This window comes from Triturus cristatus, chromosome 10, assembly GCF_964204655.1.
Source record: "Triturus cristatus chromosome 10, aTriCri1.1, whole genome shotgun sequence".
Taxonomy (NCBI): domain Eukaryota; kingdom Metazoa; phylum Chordata; class Amphibia; order Caudata; family Salamandridae; genus Triturus; species Triturus cristatus.
In genome coordinates, this window is record NC_140593.1 from 452254289 (window position 1) to 452273907 (window position 19619).

A 19619-nucleotide genomic window follows, 5' to 3' on the forward strand; every position below is an offset into this window, starting at 1 on the left:
AGAGAAAAACGGGGCACACAATAAGAAGGGGGCAGCAGCAGAGAAAAACGGGGCACACAATAAGAAGGGGGCAGCAGCAGAGAAAAACGGGGCACACAATAAGAAGGGGGCAACAGCAGAGTAAAACGGGGCACAGAATCAAGCAATGGGGCACAGAACGGAGTGGCGAGCGGGGGGCAGGGGGGCACAGAGGAGGACAGGCAGAGAGGCAGAGTAGAGCGGATACAAACCAAGGCCACCACTGGCCACCAGGGATGAGGCGCAGGTGGAAGCCTGCGGGTGGTGTAGGGCCTCGACTTCGGCGGCGAGCAGGACACTACAGCGGGGGTGCAGACGGAGCTGCAGTGGGGGGGGGCGACCTACCGGACACGCATGTCTGAGTATTGGGATTCATTCTGGTTATGGGACATATCATTATTGTACCGGGTATTCTGGGTGCAGTGAGTAACATATAATTGACAGACTCCATTTCTTGTTCTATTTTACAAAACATATAGCTGGGAAGACTCAGCCTAGTTTGGTTACACTTGGGGCCAAATGTACGCACAGATAGGTTCCAAATAGTAGTCGTAAATTGCGTACCCACTTTTTTGCGACCTGTCTGTAATTTTGAGATGTGACTTTGTGCTTATGGGTTGCGTCACAAAATGTCAGGTGGCATTGGGGTGCCGAAAACGCTACTAATTTCCGAACTACGGTAACATAAATGCACGATTAAGGTGAGAAGGATCACAAACTGGTTAAATGAATAATAGAAACAGTCCCTTATTCCCAAAAGTTGGTGTAACTTACTCCATATGTAATTTATACATAAACATGTTAATGATTTTTAACATTTTGACCAATTCACAAACATTTGCAAATGAAGATGTGTCATTTATGCATGCTGTAAATCGTTCAATTAATTGCATGAATTTATGAAAAAGCCGGCCTATTTTACTCTTTCTAAAAATGTAATCTACAAGTTGCTTATGATGATATGAAAAATCAGGCATAGGAGTTAGAAGGCATGAAGAATTTCATAATTATCTTTTGATTCCTTTTTTCTAAGAAAATTACTTTTCAACTAAATATCTGTCTTAAAAGCAATTGGGAGCCCAATCTACCTGTAATTTCCAGCAGTAAGTCTCACTTACATGCGAAATTGACTTTTACAAATGCAGTTTCATATATGTTATTCTCAAAATCTTACTTTGTATCAGTAAAGTGATTTCACATATGTATTAGAACGCCTCGATGTTGTAAAAGTGCGCATGTCTAAAACCTACTCTAGAACAGAGAGAAAGGGTGTACTAGGCCAGGATTCCACAGAAAGTTTAGAAACACCCATAAACTGGGGAGTTTGTGGGTGTTAATATTATTTTATTATATTCCCGGCTTGCAAATATAGTTTTAATCCAGTCAATGGCTCCATATAGATGAAAATACATCCCTTACCAAGGTAGGTATGGGAAGGGCAGGAAACCAAAAAGAGAAGGAAGAGAAGCAATTCCTTCCCTGGGCAAATACTTTCCATGAGGAGAATACAAAGGAAATAAACCGATGCACTTACACCAATGGAAAGGCATTTACTCACCCTCCGTTCTACTCTTCAAACAAATGCAGATGCGGAAAGTCCTGTGCATCAGCATGCATAGGCATTCCAACTGTTTTAAAATATCCACAAATGAAGGGGGGAGAGGATAACTCCCTACTCCAGCCTCCCTGATCAATCACTGAATTAAGTAGAACGTGTGTGCAAAGATAAAGAGGCATGTGTCAGATGTTGAAAAACTGCCCTCACTCACAAAATTGTGACATGTTTCATCATAGGCAAAAAGAACAAACGATGGGCAGAATGCAGAACATTGTCATACATTCACCCCAGTACAGAGATCTGGGCCTAAATCCATTGTTTTTTCGCTCACTATGCCATTCCAGTTTGAACCCAGCCATAAGCAAATCAGTCTTGACCCTGTGCCTTATGGGAACAGTTCAGCCTGAACTGCCAGGCCAGGACCTCCCTGGACTGGAAACAAACATCCTAGGACTGGTTTCAGGGTTTCACACCTCACCAGCCAGGATAGCTTGACTCCAGTGGCAAGGAGAGCACAGGACTCACGTCTGGGCATACCCGTCCCACTCGGGGTAACAAATGCAAAAAGGACAATTGATGGACAGAATGCAGAACAATGTCATACATTCACCCCAGTACAGAGATCTGGGCCTAAATCCATTGTTTTTTTGCTCACCATGCCATTCCAGTTTGAACCCAGCCATATGCAAATCAGTCTTGACCCTGTGCCTTATGGGAACAGTCCAGTCTGAACTGCCAGGCCAGGTCCTCCCTGGACTGAAAACAAGCATCCTAGGACCGGTTTCTGGGTTTCACCCCTCATCAGCCAGGATAGCTTGACTCCAGTGGCATGGAGAGCTCTGTACCTACGTCTGGGCATACCCGTCCCACTCGGGGTGACAAATGAAAAAAGAACAATTGATGGACATCATAGGGCGTGCTACAGAAACCTCTGCGCAGACCAACACCTGGGGTGGAGTAACAGGGAGGGTAAGACAAAACAAACATGTATAGAATTGGGATCATCGAAGAAAGAGTGCAGCCAATGAGTATTAAAACTAGCTCAGATGTAAACCCACTACTCATTTTTTTCTGGGGTCATCTGGCTAGATTATAAACGTGAAGGATGGAGGCAAAAGGAGAAAATTAAGATTCCTTTACCCCTCCTTTACTGCGAAAGTGTCAACATGTTTCTGCCGATGAAGGTGTGCACAAAAGAATGGGTCACTCGGCATTCATCAGGACCCTTCGGGACCCAAAACAGGAGGACCCCTCCGATCCTACCTCTGGTATCCGTGGAGAATGCTCCCAGTCTGAACAAAACACTAATCGTATTTCGAGTTTCATAGTTAAAATCACTAGAACTGGCGAGGTGTGGGGGTGACCACCTGTAGTTACACTTACTTCAAGGTTGGTGAACCGCCTCAGGGAACGTTTCCTCGTCCTCGCCGTGTAGGTGTACCAACCGTTTTACCATGAATACCCCTGAAACCATCACATGATTTCAGGAGGACTCTTCCAAACCTTTGGCATCCTTAAAATTCGGAAATGGTACCCGTATTAGATAGTAAGACTGTAGACACAGAATATGATTTTTGGGGGAATTGGGCCCAGGGCATTCATAAAATTTACACTTAATTTCTACGGCCCCTCCAATCACACACCTGTGGAAATTTATGCTAATGTAAAACTTCAGTTCAAAGTGACACAGGAGTTGTCTAAGCATGGGCTTGAAGTCTACACATGAACGTTGTAAACTACAATATAGATGCCAGAGCTAAACCGTACTCACATATATAAAAAGCATTGCAAATGGTTCTAAGATGCAGTAACTATTTAATTACATTTCAGGAAGCAATTGAAATGTTTTCTGAAAACATTTCCAGGTAAAATCGATATCGAAATTGACATCGTTAACTGTGTAAGTATTCATATTGTCCTTTAAACATACAGGAATTTCTTCCACTTATCCGCCATTTTAACATTGTCTCGGGTGCGCCTTGGATACAGGCAGAATGGAGACATCTTTTTTAAATGCCATTTTAAAGCTTAGCTAAAAGTCAAATACATGTTTGAGTGGGAATCTCTACAGACCCCCTCTTCACCATGTGACTGTTTCTGAACCCCAACTTTCCCCGAGCAGTGCTTTTTTTTCTATTTTCTAAATAGATATGTTGTATTTTGTATGGGGCTCGCGAGACAATGGTCTCATTCAGACCTGTCCTTTTGTACCATCACAGCTTGCAGTGTACTACAGATGCCCGCTGTCCTTAACAGCCGCCATTCCGAGCCCCTTGGTGTGCCAGCTGTCAATCAAACCCCTTTCAGATGCGCGAGCGGAGATGCGTCCGCTGTGAATATGCTGCACGAGCCACCCGTGCATAATGCTGAGGTCTTGTTTGCAAATTGCACATCTCTTCCTGCTGCAGGGGCTGCACAAATCTGAATGGCTAAACTGATACGGCTGTAGCCCGAGCAATTAGTTAGGGAGTCTGACCCCAGTATTAAAGGCAGCGTGGGGCGCAGATGTAAATATTCTAAACAGAGCCCTGTCAGGCTAACTGCCTTGAACTATGGGTGCTTAATAAACTGACATCCTTTTATACAAATCAATGTATATAACGTATTTGTGCTGTAGAGGAAATGCATGTGGCCTTTGCCGGCAACAGAATTACAAATGAAAAACTGCGAAAAGAATGTAATAGCAGCCCACTGCTGATTTTTCAAAGCCATGCTGCACTGCATTTAGTTAATTGTACTGCTGATTTATTTCTTACTTTTCCAGTCTGCAATTCCCATAATGCTTTTAATTTGCTCTTTTTGCAGTTTTATTTCACAAATGCATTTGACCCATGGCTTTGGCAAGACATGCAAGCGCTATAATTTACTCTGGATTACAACATCGTGAGACATTGGGGAAGAAGGACCTTCACTAATGCTCTTCAGGTGGAGGGAAACCGACAAGATGATACTGCTTAATGATGCTGGGGTTGTACTTTCGGTTAAGCGGATCATTTATTGTCTAGTTGTTTTTGTTGCAGAGGACAAGTGGGATTTTAGGTAGGCCCTGAACCTGAGCGCCTGCCAAAATAAGGCCTCGGTCGTGTACAAGGAGAGAGCAATGGCTTCCAACAGTAAATACGGCTCTGGGTGCTTTTGCTTATTTAGGAACAGTTTTTGCTTAAAAAAAGATGGAGGTCAGGTTGGGATGGTGGTCTAAATTGACTACACAATGCAATTGAAGCAAATGAAATAAGGAAGGTGTGGGCACCCCTTAACGGGTATGCATCCAGTGGGTCTCACATAGCAATACCAATACAGACCTACTCGTTTGCTAATGCTTTTTTGCTTCTACTTTGGCAAAATAGAGAACAAAAATGTTTATTTGCCAATGCTTAGCCAACATTGGCGAAAAAAGAAAAAAAGTGTGATGAGTACAGACAAAGGTGTAGTGACACATCTGTGCATGTGAGCCATGATGCTGTGGTGGTCCAGCATGATGAGATATACATGTTCTTGCATCTCTATGCGGGCATGCTCATGTGGCATGACGAGGCCACCATTTTTCTTAGCCACATATTTAAGAATATAAAATGGTAACTCTAATACAGGAAACGTTTAACAAATAGAAAAACATGTAAGTGCAATGATTGAGTTTCTGAAGTATCTTTTGAACAACTGATAAAACAAAGCAAAAGATAGAGAAACCTTGACATAGCCTATGTGGTCAAATAAAAAACAGCAGCATAGGTTGTCATTGCATCAGAAGCAAAAGACAATAGGGGATCAGTCAGATTTTATTCATTGCTTGTAAAAGTCATAACTTATAAAGAACAGAGCATAGTATAAGGAGGTAAACACACTGTGGCAGGAGATGGAACTCAGTTTATATTGGACGGTAGTAGAACATTAGGAGAGAAGATGGACGCACTGATTTATCCTTGTCAGGGCCATATTCACAAGGAGCTATCGCCGAATTAACAGCCCTTTATCGCAGACAAAGTTGTGATAAATTTACCTCGCCATTCACAAGCTGGTGCTAACAGCCCACAGCACCAGTTTACCCACGATAACAGCAGAAAAATCATCGCCACAGAGGACCCCCGCAACTATCGCTAATGAGATGCCAAAAGCCGCGACAACACCACACCTCAACATTCTCAACGACCAGACACATCGGCGATAAGAACACAAAACCGGCGATAAGGCGCGTTAGCACTAGGAAATCTACACCTGCTCTGACCTGGTGTTAAGTCGGAAGGCAGCTAGCACCACAAAATGGATACCAGCCCAGGGCCACATCGGAAGTGCAACAAATGCGATGGAGCCATACATCATGCGGGCCGGACACCCAAGAGGGGTACAACACCCACCGACACCACCCCCCGGACCACCCCTCCCTGGCACCCCCCCAACAAAGACATGCCACATCAGCTACACAAAAATATGTACAAATTATTCTGCATGATGTCGCACAATCACAACAGTTGAAATGCATGTGTCAACACAGAAGTGAGCATCACACATTCATTTCCGAAGCAACAAAAAAAACTTTATTAAAATGAACACCTAAATCAAATGAAGACACATGGCGGCTCAGTCCGTAGGTCACAGCCTGCAAGACAAAAAACATGATGAGCAGGTGTGTCCTGCGCACATCAAAGGACAGAGAGAGAGAGCGAAGGAGAGAGAGAGCGAGAGAGAGAGAGAGAAAAGAGAGGGGGAGAGAGAGAGATAGAGAGAAGAAGAGCGGGGGGAGAGAGAGAGAGAAGAAGAGAGGGGGAGAGAGAGAGAAGAAGAGAGGGAGAGAGAGAGAGAGACGAAGAGAGGGGAGAGAGAGAGAGAAGAAGAGAGGGGGAGAGAGAGAGAAGAAGAGAGAGGGAGAGAGAGAGAAGAAGAGAAGGGAAGAGAGAGAGAAGAAGAGAGGGAGAGAGAGAGAGAGAAGAAGAGAGGGGGAAAGAGAGAGAGAAGAAGAGAGGGGGGAGAGAGAGAGAAGAAAAGAGAGAGCGAGAGAGAAGAAGAGAGGGGGAGACAGAGAGAAGAAGAGAGGGGGAGAGAGAGAGAAGAAGAGAGGGAGAGAGAGAAGAGAGGGGGAGAGAGAGAGAGAAGAAGAGAGGGGGAGAGAGAGAAGAAGAGAGGGAGAGAGAGAGAGAGAAGAAGAGAGGGAGAGAGAGAGAGAAGAAGAGAGGAGGAGAGAGAGAGAGAGAGAAGAAGAGAGAGAGCTGCCCCAGCGCACCTAGGCCACACAGCTCACCTGCTGCCACCGGTGTGTTTCCAACCACTTGCTGGCATGTAGTGCAGTCCATTAGGTCACACATCTGAGTCAGAGCCATCATCTGAAACAGAGCCAGATACATGACTGGTACAGTACACACACTTGCACAAGACAACAGCACCTGCCCGCCCATGCACACCTAGGCAGAGGCATCACAAAGGCACCCACCACCCACGGAGCAATACGGCCCATGAACACCCAGGCCTCAGTGCTCACCTTCCACCACCGATGTGTAGACTGAATGTCCCAACACCTGCCACTGCAAGCCACAAGCCCGGGGCCCACGGACATGGCACCCTCCACACCATGCAGCCATGCTCCGCAGACCACCAGGTCTCACGTGTGTTGCTTGGTCTTGAATACTCCATGGCTGAGGACATACCAGTGCACCCGGCAACATCGCAGGCTGCACACCCGCTAAGTTTTGCTTTGTTCAGCATTACGTACATCAATTGTGTGTCTTTTGCACACCTGATCAGCCCAATGGGTGCCACCAAGTCTGTGATCCGGAAGTGAGGCCAAGTGGCGGTAGGCCTGCGCTGCCCGCTGGCTCTGGCCTACACTGCGGTCCAGCAGGGCACACAAAACCTGAGTTGCCCGGACCGACGGGACGGGGCATCATCGCAGGGTGCCCACCTGCTCAGCAGCTTAAGGTGCCACTGACTCAGTGCACCCAAAGTCACCGTCCCCTGGTGGGGTGCCTGTGCCTGCCGCAATGCGCCGGGTGCGACTAACCCTGTGCAACCCCAGTCAGCGCCATATGGTGGTCGGCCCGTGCCGTAGGCAGTCCTGGGTTGCCACTAACCCTGTGCAACCCCAGCCAGAGCCACATGGTGGTCGGCCCGTGCCGTAGGCAGGCCTGGGTTGCCACTAACCCTGTGCAACCCCAGCCAGCACCACGTGGTGGTTGGTCCGTGCCCTACGCAGGCCTGGGATCTCACTAATCCTGTGCGCAACAAAACTCTTGTGCCCTTTATTATTGGGAACCGTGGCATCCTTCATCCAGTCACCACGGGCAGAGGAGAATATGACGTCATCGGCCCTTTATGTTGGCGGAGTCACATGGCCTGTGACACCTGTGCCGGATGGGTGTGGTGTGCATGCAAACCTGCCCTCAGGGAGTGGCTGTGACATGCTGACAACTAGACCAGTGACCTGCACACCACCAGTGAGTATGCCAGCGATGGGTAGCAATGAGGGCCCCCTCGGAGCGTAAGCGGAGTGGTCTGGCCTGCCGTACGCCGGACCAGCGCAGGGCTTGCCACAATGACACGTGGGCTCTGGGCGTGGTTCAGTCCATGTCCAGACAAGGAAGTGAGAGATGCGTGTGTCCCAGTTGTAGTGTCCACGGGACCCGGTACACAAAATGCACAGGATGCGCATCATTGAGGCAAGGGAAATCACTGTCCTTACAGTCATACACACATGCATACATGACTAATGATAGACATAACACAGCAGTGCGTCAATGGATATTTATTGCACATCCAGTGCAGTTATGCAGCTGGAGTGGTTCAGGGCAATGGCCAGCACACTACACAATATGGGCCTGTGGAGGGCCAGCCAGAGTCCATCCGGGGATGACAAGTCCTGCTGAAGAGAAGGGTACAGTCTGCAGCCTGGTCGTCGTGTCATTGGGCATCAATCAAGAAGTGGCAGTCCATGTCGCTGTCCAAGGTAAGTGCATCAGGTGTGTATCGTGGGTTAGTGGAAGGTCATGAGGCCATGTGCGGGACCAAGCAGACACAGGCCAGGTGGCGGTGATGAATGCTAGTGCCTGGTCCTTATGGCCACAGTCCCATCCACGTCCTCGTCCCCGGGTGTGTGCCCTCCCCCACCTGTGGGTGTTGCAGGACCGGCTATCGCACTGTGTGCCACTGACACATCAGGGGCCTGAGTGGATCCGGCTGCTGCACTGTGTGCCACTGACACATCAGGGGCCTGAGTGGATCCGGCTGCCGCACTGGGAGGCACTGACACACCACGGGGCAGGGATGTGGAGGGTGTGGGCGCAGCAGCATTAATCAGCGCCACGCCTTGTGGCGGCAATACCATAGTGGAGGTCAGTAGGGCATGATAGATTCCAGCTACATTTCGATGATGTGCAGCGGTGGCTGCCATCCTTTCCGCCTCCATACGCACCATGTCCTCCATGAGCCTCCGTATGTGTGCCAGCTCACGGCTGGCATCGCTGGAGCCACTCTGAGCGACAGGTGTTCTTCTCACCACGTCCTGACTCCAGCGATCTCAGTCAGGGCTCATTGGAGACCATGGGGCAGACATAGACACCCAAGGATGGAGTCCAGTTTGGCAGCCATGATGCCGAAGCTCACCCGCACCTGCTCAGCCGTCTCCATCTGGCACTCCAGCACACGGCATTGGAAGGCCATGTGTTGTTCCTGGAGGTCTTGGGAGGGTGCTGGGGCTGTGGGTGCCTCCTGCTGGGTGGTTTGGGTGGTTGGTGGGGTCTCATCGATGTAGCTGGGCTGCCCTGAGCCTGGAGGTGAGTGACAGATGAGGTCAATGATGTCTTTGATGGTTTCGGCGTCGATGCTGTGTTGTCCTCCTCGTCATCCGTGAAGAGTGGCTGGGACTGCTCTGCAGGAGGTGTTGACGGTGCCCCTTCAATGTGAAGGGGAGATGGTGTATTACAATGTGCCCACATGTGTGTAAACACCTGGTACAGGTTGACATTCAGACAGAATGGCATTGTACATTGTGACAGTCTGTAAATCTGGGCGATGACCCAGAGTCATTGTGGGTGTGCACTGTGCTCTGCTTGATTGTGCATGTGTGCCATTGTGGCCATCTCCACCCGTAGCCCCAACACCTGGTGGTCACTCACCCTGTTGCGGTTGTGTTGTGTCCTATCAAGCAGTGTCCGGTCCCCCTACTCCGGCCACAGTCTCCACACTGATGACTGTCGACACCAGCTCCTCCATGTAATCCAGCTCCAGCTGTGGCGCTGGGCCCCCACCTCCAGTCTGTGTTGCTGTTTTCTGGTTGGCGGAGAGTTTCTCCTTGGTCTTCCGCTTGATGTCATTCCATCGCCTCTTGACCTCGTCCATTGTCCTCTTGTGTTCTCCGACGGCATTCACCTTGTCGGCGCCATATTGCAGGTTTGGTGCCCAGTGACACGTTGGCGGTGACGAAGAGTTGTTGATGGTGTTCCATCACCTCCGTGACTATGATCCTGTTCTCCTGCGGACTGAACTTCGTCTTCCTTGTCTTCTTGTCCTTGCCCTACCCTGTCCCCGAGGTCCCAGGCTGGTCATCCGGGGTGCTTGTGGTGTTGCGCTTGTCCTCCGCGCCTGCTCCGGCTGCCTCAATGGTGCTTGGGTGTAGGTCAGTTTTGTGTGGGTGTTTTTTCTGCTTTTATGGAGATTTTTCCCACCTGCCAGGTGTGTGTTGCAGGCCTGGTGCTGCTTATCGCTGATTTCCTCATCGCGCTTTGGCCCATCGCAGGTTTTTTGGTGTTGTGGTGTGTGTTTTTATCTCCATTGAAGTGGTTTTATCGCAGACATTGTCCGTGGTTTCGGCAGACTATCGCATGCTTCCGCCTTGTTGTGAATCCAACATTGTCACTGGGTTATTTTCCCGCGATGGGCTGCGATATTGAAAGTTGCGTTACGCTACTCTTGCGGTAGTTATCACACGTTCTTGTGAATATACCCCTCAGTCTTTTAAATGATGTGGGTAAAATGACAATCAAAGACAAAGGATGCGTGTTAGACCTGTCAGCCCTTTGGGTGGTCCCTCCTCATCATTATTTATTTTGTCCCACTTTTGCCTCAAACCCTGTTTGAATTTTTCCTTTTTGGGAACCACCAGATTTTTTCGTGTTGCTACAGATTCAGGGAACCATTTTAGCTACCCCTGAAACTTCTGTCTGAGGGCCTGAAGCACAAAATGGTGGCCTCCCATGACATCACCAGCATCCACTGGAACCTACCAGCACCTTCCAGAACATTCCAGGAGCTTCCAGAACCCTGTGACCGTTGGAGGCGGTTTAGAATGTTGGGAGGATAAGAGAGGCAGTTGGCAGTTGGAGCTGGCAGTTGGCACCTGACTGGTGAAGAGAGAGCAGCACAACAGTGAAGGAGGAAGGAGTGAAGCAGCAGGGGTGGAAACTTGTGCCTGGAGTGGGGTCCATAAACCCACCCTTGATACTAGTCCCTACTGATGGATCCCAGCCTGTAGCCCTGTGTGGGAAGAAGCCAGAAAAACTCATCCTAAGGACCTGGACAGCAGGAACAGGCCTTAGAAGCAGAAAGCAGCAAGATCCTGACCTGGAAACTGGTTTCCCTGGAGCCTGGCGTCGAGTAGCCGAAGACCTGGAGCCCGAGGTGGAGAAGCGGCGCTGACTGAGGTAGCAGACGTCGTACCCGGAGCCGCCTGAGGTCGTAAGAGGGCGCCGGCGGAGGTCGAGAGGAATACCAAGGGTCGAGAAGGAGGTGAACCGAGGTCGAGTGAGCGGCGTCATCGGAAGGGTGAAGTCCGCCCTCCGGAGTCGTCGGAGACCGAGGTAGAGGAGCACCGGAGGTCGGGAGTGAGGATCGCACTCCGGAGTCGCCCGGAACCTGTGAGGAAGAGCACCGGAGGTCGGGGGTGAGGATCGCACCCCGGAGTCGCCGGAAGTCGACAGCGAGGCCAGGCCGGCCGACGTCATCGGAGCCGAGAGCGCCATCGGACCGGAGCCGCCCGAAGTCGACATCGTGAAGAGACTGCCCGACGCCATCGAATCGGAGGTCGAGATCGAACCGAGGCCACCGACATCGGACCGGAACCGCCTACCGGCGTCGACAAAGAACTGACACTGTGCCGAGGCCGCCGAGACCGAACCGGAACCGCCTCACGGCGTCGACACGACTCCAGCGACGTCGGAACATCAGAAAAGGGCAGTAAGTGGAGTAGAGGGCGCCTAAGGCCCTGTGGAGACCTGAGAGACTACTCTAAGGGGCTAGGGAGGTGCTGAAACCCACCTGACTGTGCCTGGGGGTGAACTGGGACTAACCTAGAGAGGTTGTGTGGAGAGGAAAGCCAGGGCATTGGAATTCCCCCCTTTGATCTACCTCAGTTTAGGCCTCAGCCTTTGCCTCAGCCAGGGAGTAGGACCCCCCAAGCCTTTCACACCCTACAAGCTGTGCCTGGGCCAAATCAGCCCTTAAGTATTGAAGTGTCATCTGATTCATGAGTGTCTCTGTATACTTCTAATTATTTATTGGGGAAACTGTATTTATTAAATTCTTATCTATTTAATGCTGCACTGTATTTATAGGTCCACAGGACTTGTTGGTGTACAGTATTTATTGGTACAGTATTTATTGGTACAGTATTTATTACCTCAAAGTATTTAATTGTCTGTATATATTGCACTTGTATTTATGCCCTGTTATTTATGATCACCCCTATTTATTTCAGCAAACAGCAAATATTTATTTGACCTGCTCTATTTAAGAATTTGTATATTGTGATTGTTATTTATTTTCCCAATCAGCAACTAAGAGAAAAAGATAAAGAAGAATATTTTCATAATTTTTACGGTGTAGAGTCGTTTTTGGAACGGATGCACGCATGGTTATTGTTTGGGTATGTTGTATGCTTAGCACGGAGCCTGATTCCTGACCACTCGAGCCAAGCTACCACAGTGTGTCCGGAAGACCACCACCACCCCTTCTAGTGTGGGAGTGGTTTTCCAACATAAATTGGTGTTCAGTGGTGGGATAGAGCTGTGCCTACATATACTCAACAATAACTGTGGGTAGTCCATAGGCCTACACCGGGAGTTTTCTCACAGCGGCCTTCCTAATTGTGGGTTTTTGTTTTTTCCAAATTTACTCTGGTGGTGGGAGGAGGTATTACTAAAGGTACCCCCCTGCATTGTTACTGCACAAAACCTGTCCTCTAACCTGAGTGGGCAAGATGGAGTTTGTTCTTGAAAATCTAGACACGTACACTGTGGCCCAACTCAGGGAGTTTTGCCAGCGAGAGGGGGTGTACTGTCCCCCAGGAGCAAAGAAGGGTGCACTTCAAACCAGCTTAAGGGCTTGGGGGGAGGCACGCAGGGAAAGCAAGGCTGAGGAAGAAGACAGGGATGGAGAGCCTGACCCCGAGGGGGCTGAGATGTACCAACCTGAGGTGGGGAACCTGTCCGCAGGGCCCAGGACACTTTCTAGGGGGGGCAGCCGTGCCTCTAGCGGGGGCTTGTCTGAAGTGGAGTTAGCAGACCGGAGGGAGAAAAGACAGCTCACATGGGACTTAGCAAAGCTGGAGAAGGAAAAGGAGGAGCAGAGGATGGCCCATGAATTGCGCCTGAAAGAAATAGATCTTCAGATTTTGCGAATCGGGGCACAACCTGTTCCCAATGGTGGCAGCCAAAACCAAGAGTCCACCAGGGAATCCAAACCTTACCTGCCAAAGGACATTGTAGCGAGCTATGGGGCAGGTGACGACATCGCCAAGTGGCTAGCCGCCTATGAGGTCTCATTGAGGGCCCATGGGGTTCCAGCGAAGTATTGGGGAGGGGGACTGTATAAATACATGCCTCCAGCTGGTAGGGATGCTTTATTGGCCCTCGAAGAGGATGAGCAAACCCACTACCCCACCATGAAACTGGCGCTCATCAGGAAGTTTGGACTTACTCCGGAAAAGTACAGACAGAAGTTCAGGGGTAGTCACAAACTGGGCACACAGAATTGGGTGGACTTCCTGGACTATGCAAAGAAGGCATTGGAAGGTTGGATTCAGGGCAGTGAAGTAAGGAACTACGAGGAGCTGTTTGACCTAGTGTTGAAGGAACACCTACTCGAGAAATGTTTCCCTGAACTGCGGCAACACCTGGTGGATAGCAAGCTGACCAGTCCCCGGAAGCTTGCTGAGGAGGCGGACATTTGGGCTAGTACCCGGGTGTCCACAAGGGGGACTGGAGGGGATACTCAAAAGGCCGGACAGGGCGCCCCCCAGAAGAAAGAAGGAGGGGAAAAGAAAAAGGAGTTCTCCAAAGGCCCCCAAAATAACTTCCAAGGGAAGGGAACAGGATTCACCTCTAAGGCTAACCCACCCCGAAACCCTAATCCTGGCCAGAGTCAGCAGCCAAGGGTTGTCCATTGCTACGAGTGCGGTGGCGTTGGACACTATAAAGGAGATCCGAAGTGTCAGAAACGATCACCCCCTCCCACAGGAGGAAAGCCCCCCGGAGTAGCTAGTGTAGTGCTCGGGGAGGAGATGCCCTTAACTAAGGGAAGGGAGTGGGCGGGTGTCACTTTAGTGTCCCTGGGAGAACGGGAGATGGTTCCTAAGATCCAGGTGCCCGCAAATACTGCAAAGTATGGGCAGTGGATCACCATCAATGGCCAAAGAGGGGAGGCTCTGAGAGACACAGGAGCCAGTATGACTATGGTACGTAGCCAACTGGTGTCTCCAGAGCAAGTCATTCCCGATGTACTCCACCCAGCCGCGATGGCTGACGGCAGAACCGGCCACTATCCCGTGGCTGAGGTTCCCTTTGAATGGGGGGGGGTTGCAGGTTCACTTCGAGTTGCCGTAAGCCCTGCCGTGCCAGTCGATTGTCTGCTGGGCAATGACATGGAGCACAACGCTTGGAAGGAGGTGGAATACTGGACTCATACCGAGATGCTGGGTACACCTGACTGGGCCTGTGTTAGCACAAGGTCCGTGACTACCCGAAGAGGGAGTTCATTCCGGCTGGAGCCTGGAACAAAGGCCCAGCCAGCTGCCAGTCAAGGGAAGAACCGAGGACAGGAGGAGCCTGCCTCGGCGTCTCCACCCCGTAGGACGGATAGGCCACCGGAGGTGGTGGACCAGGAGTCTGCGGAGGGGGACGTTACCAACCTGGAGGACCTACCCATCCCGGCCGAGTGGCACGTGGAGGGAGGCCCGTCCAGGGAGGAATTCTGCCAGGGCCAGAGGGAGTGCCCTACCCTTGAGGGGCTGAGGCGACAGGCCGAAGCCCAGGCAGCCGGGAACGTTGAAGGGAACTACAGTGTTTACTGGGAGGATGGCCTCCTCTACAGTGAACCCAAGGCACCCCTACATGGATCGTCACGAGCCTTGGTAGTTCCTCAACGTTATCGAGCCTTCCTTTTAGAGTTGGCTCACGAGATCCCCTTGGCAGGACACCTGGGGCAAGACAAGACCTTCGCCCGTCTTGTCCCACACTTTTATTGGCCTCAGATGAAAGTGTCGTCCGATACCTACTGCCGGACATGTGTGTCTTGCCAAGCCAGTGGGAAAACAGGGGTGAAGCTGAAAGCTCCTCTGGAACCACTTCCTGTCGTTAGCACCCCCTTTGAAAGGGTGGGCATCGACATTGTGGGTCCATTAGATCCGCCGACTACAGCTGGTCACAGGTTTATCCTGGTTTTGGTGGATCATGCCACACGGTACCCAGAGGCAATACCTCTGAGGACCATAACAGCACCTGTTGTGGCTAGGGCCCTGATGGGAATCTTTACCCGAGTGGGTTTTCCCAAGGAAGTTGTGTCCGACAGGGGGACCAACTTCATGTCAGCGTATATGCGGGCGATGTGGAAGGAGTGTGGAGTGACCTACCGGTTCACAACTCCTTACCACCCCCAGACCAATGGTCTGGTGGAAAGGTTTAACAAAACCTTGAAAGGCATGATCAGAAGTCTGCCTGAGAGCCTGCGGAGGAAATGGGACGTCCTCCTACCCTGTCTACTTTTCTCTTACAGGGAAGTGCCACAGAAGGGAGTGGGCTTCAGCCCCTTCGAGCTTCTGTATGGGCACCCTGTACGTGGACCTCTTAACCTGGTGAGAGACGGATGGGAAAGAACTCCCAGAAAGCTCCCCCAGGATGTGGTGAGCTACATGCTGGCCTTCCGGAGCCAAATGGCTAAGTTGTGGAAGCAAGCTTCTGACAACTTGGAAGCCAGCCAAGCAGTAATGAAGGCGTGGTATGACCACAATGCTCACCCGGTGGAGTTGGAGCCTGGCCAGAAGGTGTGGGTGATCGAACCAGGAGAGCTTAGTGCCCTCCAGGATCGCTGGTCAGGACCCTTTGAGTTGTTGGAGAAGAAGGGTAAGGCTACCTACTTGGTGGACCTGAAGACCCCTCGTCAGCCCCTGCGGGTGCTGCATGCCAACCGCCTCAAACCCCACCACGAGAGGCCCGAAGTCATCTTGATGATGGTGACTGACGGAGGAGAGGACGTGGAAAGCGAGCCTCTCCCTGATCTGTTTGCGTCTCAAGAAAAGGATGGGTCGGTGGAGGGAGTGATTCTCTCCCCATCTCTAACTCCTGAACAGCAGGAGGACTGTCGCCAGGTCCTGGGGCAGTACTCTTCGTTGTTCTCCCTTGTCCCGGGTAGGACTCACCTGTGCGTCCATGACGTGGACACAGGAGACAGCCCACCTGTGAAGTCCAAGATCTACCGGATGTCAGACAAGGTGAAGGCCAGCATTCATAGTGAAGTCACTAAGATGCTGGAGCTAGGAGTGATTGAACCTTCTAGCAGCCCCTGGTCTAGTCCGGTGGTGTTAGTACCGAAAGCTGCACCACCGGGTGCCCAACCAGAACTGAGGTTCTGCGTGGACTACCGGGGACTGAATTCAGTGACAAAAACTGATGCTCATCCGATCCCTAGGGCGGATGAATTGATTGACCGGCTGGGAGCTGCCCAATATCTAAGTACCTTTGACCTTACTTCTGGGTACTGGCAGATCTCTTTGACTGATGGAGCAAGGGAAAGGTCAGCCTTCTCCACGCCCAATGGCCACTACCAGTTCTGTGTGATGCCCTTTGGGCTCAAGAACGCACCTGCCACGTTTCAGCGCCTGGTAAACCAGATCCTCACCGGAATGGAGAGTTTCTCTGCTGCTTATCTGGATGACATAGCCGTCTTCAGTAACAGCTGGGAGGATCACTTGCGTCACCTGCAAGCTGTTCTCCAGGCCCTGAGACAAGCTGGATTGACGATCAAGGCCAGCAAGTGCCAGATCGGGCAGGGGTCGGTAGTGTACCTTGGACACTTGGTGGGTAGGGGAGCGGTGCAACCCCTCCAGGCGAAGATCGAGGCCATCATGGCCTGGGAACCCCCCAAGACACAGACTGAGGTCCGAGCATTTTTGGGCCTCACGGGATATTATCGCCGCTTCGTGAAGGGGTACGGTACCATCGTAGCCCCTCTCACGGAGCTCACGTCCAAGAAACAACCTCGACGGGTAGTCTGGACGGAGGCTTGTCAGCAAGCCTTTGAGAAATTGAAGAAAGCCATGTGCGAGGCCCCGGTCTTAAGGGCCCCAGACTTTTCCAAGGAGTTCATTGTCCAGACAGATGCATCAGAACATGGCATTGGGGCAGTGTTATCGCAACTCAACGAAGAGGGTCTGGATCAACCCGTGGTCTTCCTATCCCGGAGACTACTTCCCAGGGAACAGAAGTGGAGTGCAATAGAGCGCGAAGCCTTTGCAGTGGTATGGGCTCTGAAGAAGTTGCGGCCATACCTGTTTGGATCGCACTTCCTAGTTCAGACCGACCACAGACCCCTTCGTTGGCTGATGCAAATGAAGGGGGAGAATCCCAAGTTGTTGAGGTGGTCTATTTCCCTACAGGGGATGGACTTTCAGGTGGAACATCGGCCTGGAGTGGACCACGCCAATGCAGACGGTCTCTCAAGGTATTTCCGCCTTAGTGATGAGAACTCCCAAGGGGTTGGGTAGCTCTCCCCACTTTCAGCTGGGGGGGACGCGTGTTAGACCTGTCAGCCCTTTGGGTGGTCCCTCCTCATCATTATTTATTTTGTCCCACTTTTGCCTCAAACCCTGTTTGAATTTTTCCTTTTTGGGAACCACCAGATTTTTTCGTGTTGCTACAGATTCAGGGAACCATTTTAGCTACCCCTGAAACTTCTGTCTGAGGGCCTGAAGCACAAAATGGTGGCCTCCCATGACATCACCAGCATCCACTGGAACCTACCAGCACCTTCCAGAACATTCCAGGAGCTTCCAGAACCCTGTGACCGTTGGAGGCGGTTTAGAATGTTGGGAGGATAAGAGAGGCAGTTGGCAGTTGGAGCTGGCAGTTGGCACCTGACTGGTGAAGAGAGAGCAGCACAACAGTGAAGGAGGAAGGAGTGAAGCAGCAGGGGTGGAAACTTGTGCCTGGAGTGGGGTCCATAAACCCACCCTTGATACTAGTCCCTACTGATGGATCCCAGCCTGTAGCCCTGTGTGGGAAGAAGCCAGAAAAACTCATCCTAAGGACCTGGACAGCAGGAACAGGCCTTAGAAGCAGAAAGCAGCAAGATCCTGACCTGGAAACTGGTTTCCCTGGAGCCTGGCGTCGAGTAGCCGAAGACCTGGAGCCCGAGGTGGAGAAGCGGCGCTGACTGAGGTAGCAGACGTCGTACCCGGAGCCGCCTGAGGTCGTAAGAGGGCGCCGGCGGAGGTCGAGAGGAATACCAAGGGTCGAGAAGGAGGTGAACCGAGGTCGAGTGAGCGGCGTCATCGGAAGGGTGAAGTCCGCCCTCCGGAGTCGTCGGAGACCGAGGTAGAGGAGCACCGGAGGTCGGGAGTGAGGATCGCACTCCGGAGTCGCCCGGAACCTGTGAGGAAGAGCACCGGAGGTCGGGGGTGAGGATCGCACCCCGGAGTCGCCGGAAGTCGACAGCGAGGCCAGGCCGGCCGACGTCATCGGAGCCGAGAGCGCCATCGGACCGGAGCCGCCCGAAGTCGACATCGTGAAGAGACTGCCCGACGCCATCGAATCGGAGGTCGAGATCGAACCGAGGCCACCGACATCGGACCGGAACCGCCTACCGGCGTCGACAAAGAACTGACACTGTGCCGAGGCCGCCGAGACCGAACCGGAACCGCCTCACGGCGTCGACACGACTCCAGCGGCGTCGGAACATCAGAAAAGGGCAGTAAGTGGAGTAGAGGGCGCCTAAGGCCCTGTGGAGACCTGAGAGACTACTCTAAGGGGCTAGGGAGGTGCTGAAACCCACCTGACTGTGCCTGGGGGTGAACTGGGACTAACCTAGAGAGGTTGTGTGGAGAGGAAAGCCAGGGCATTGGAATTCCCCCCTTTGATCTACCTCAGTTTAGGCCTCAGCCTTTGCCTCAGCCAGGGAGTAGGACCCCCCAAGCCTTCCACACCCTACAAGCTGTGCCTGGGCCAAATCAGCCCTTAAGTATTGAAGTGTCATCTGATTCATGAGTGTCTCTGTATACTTCTAATTATTTATTGGGGAAACTGTATTTATTAAATTCTTATCTATTTAATGCTGCACTGTATTTATAGGTCCACAGGACTTGTTGGTGTACAGTATTTATTGGTACAGTATTTATTGGTACAGTATTTATTACCTCAAAGTATTTAATTGTCTGTATATATTGCACTTGTATTTATGCCCTGTTATTTATGATCACCCCTATTTATTTCAGCAAACAGCAAATATTTATTTGACCTGCTCTATTTAAGAATTTGTATATTGTGATTGTTATTTATTTTCCCAATCAGCAACTAAGAGAAAAAGATAAAGAAGAATATTTTCATAATTTTTACGGTGTAGAGTCGTTTTTGGAACGGATGCACGCATGGTTATTGTTTGGGTATGTTGTATGCTTAGCACGGAGCCTGATTCCTGACCACTCGAGCCAAGCTACCACAGTGTGTCCGGAAGACCACCACCACCCCTTCTAGTGTGGGAGTGGTTTTCCAACAATGCCCAAAGCAGAATTAACATACAGGAAGGTAAAACAACATGAAAGGATGTGACATAACACAGTTAAAAAACCCATAAATAG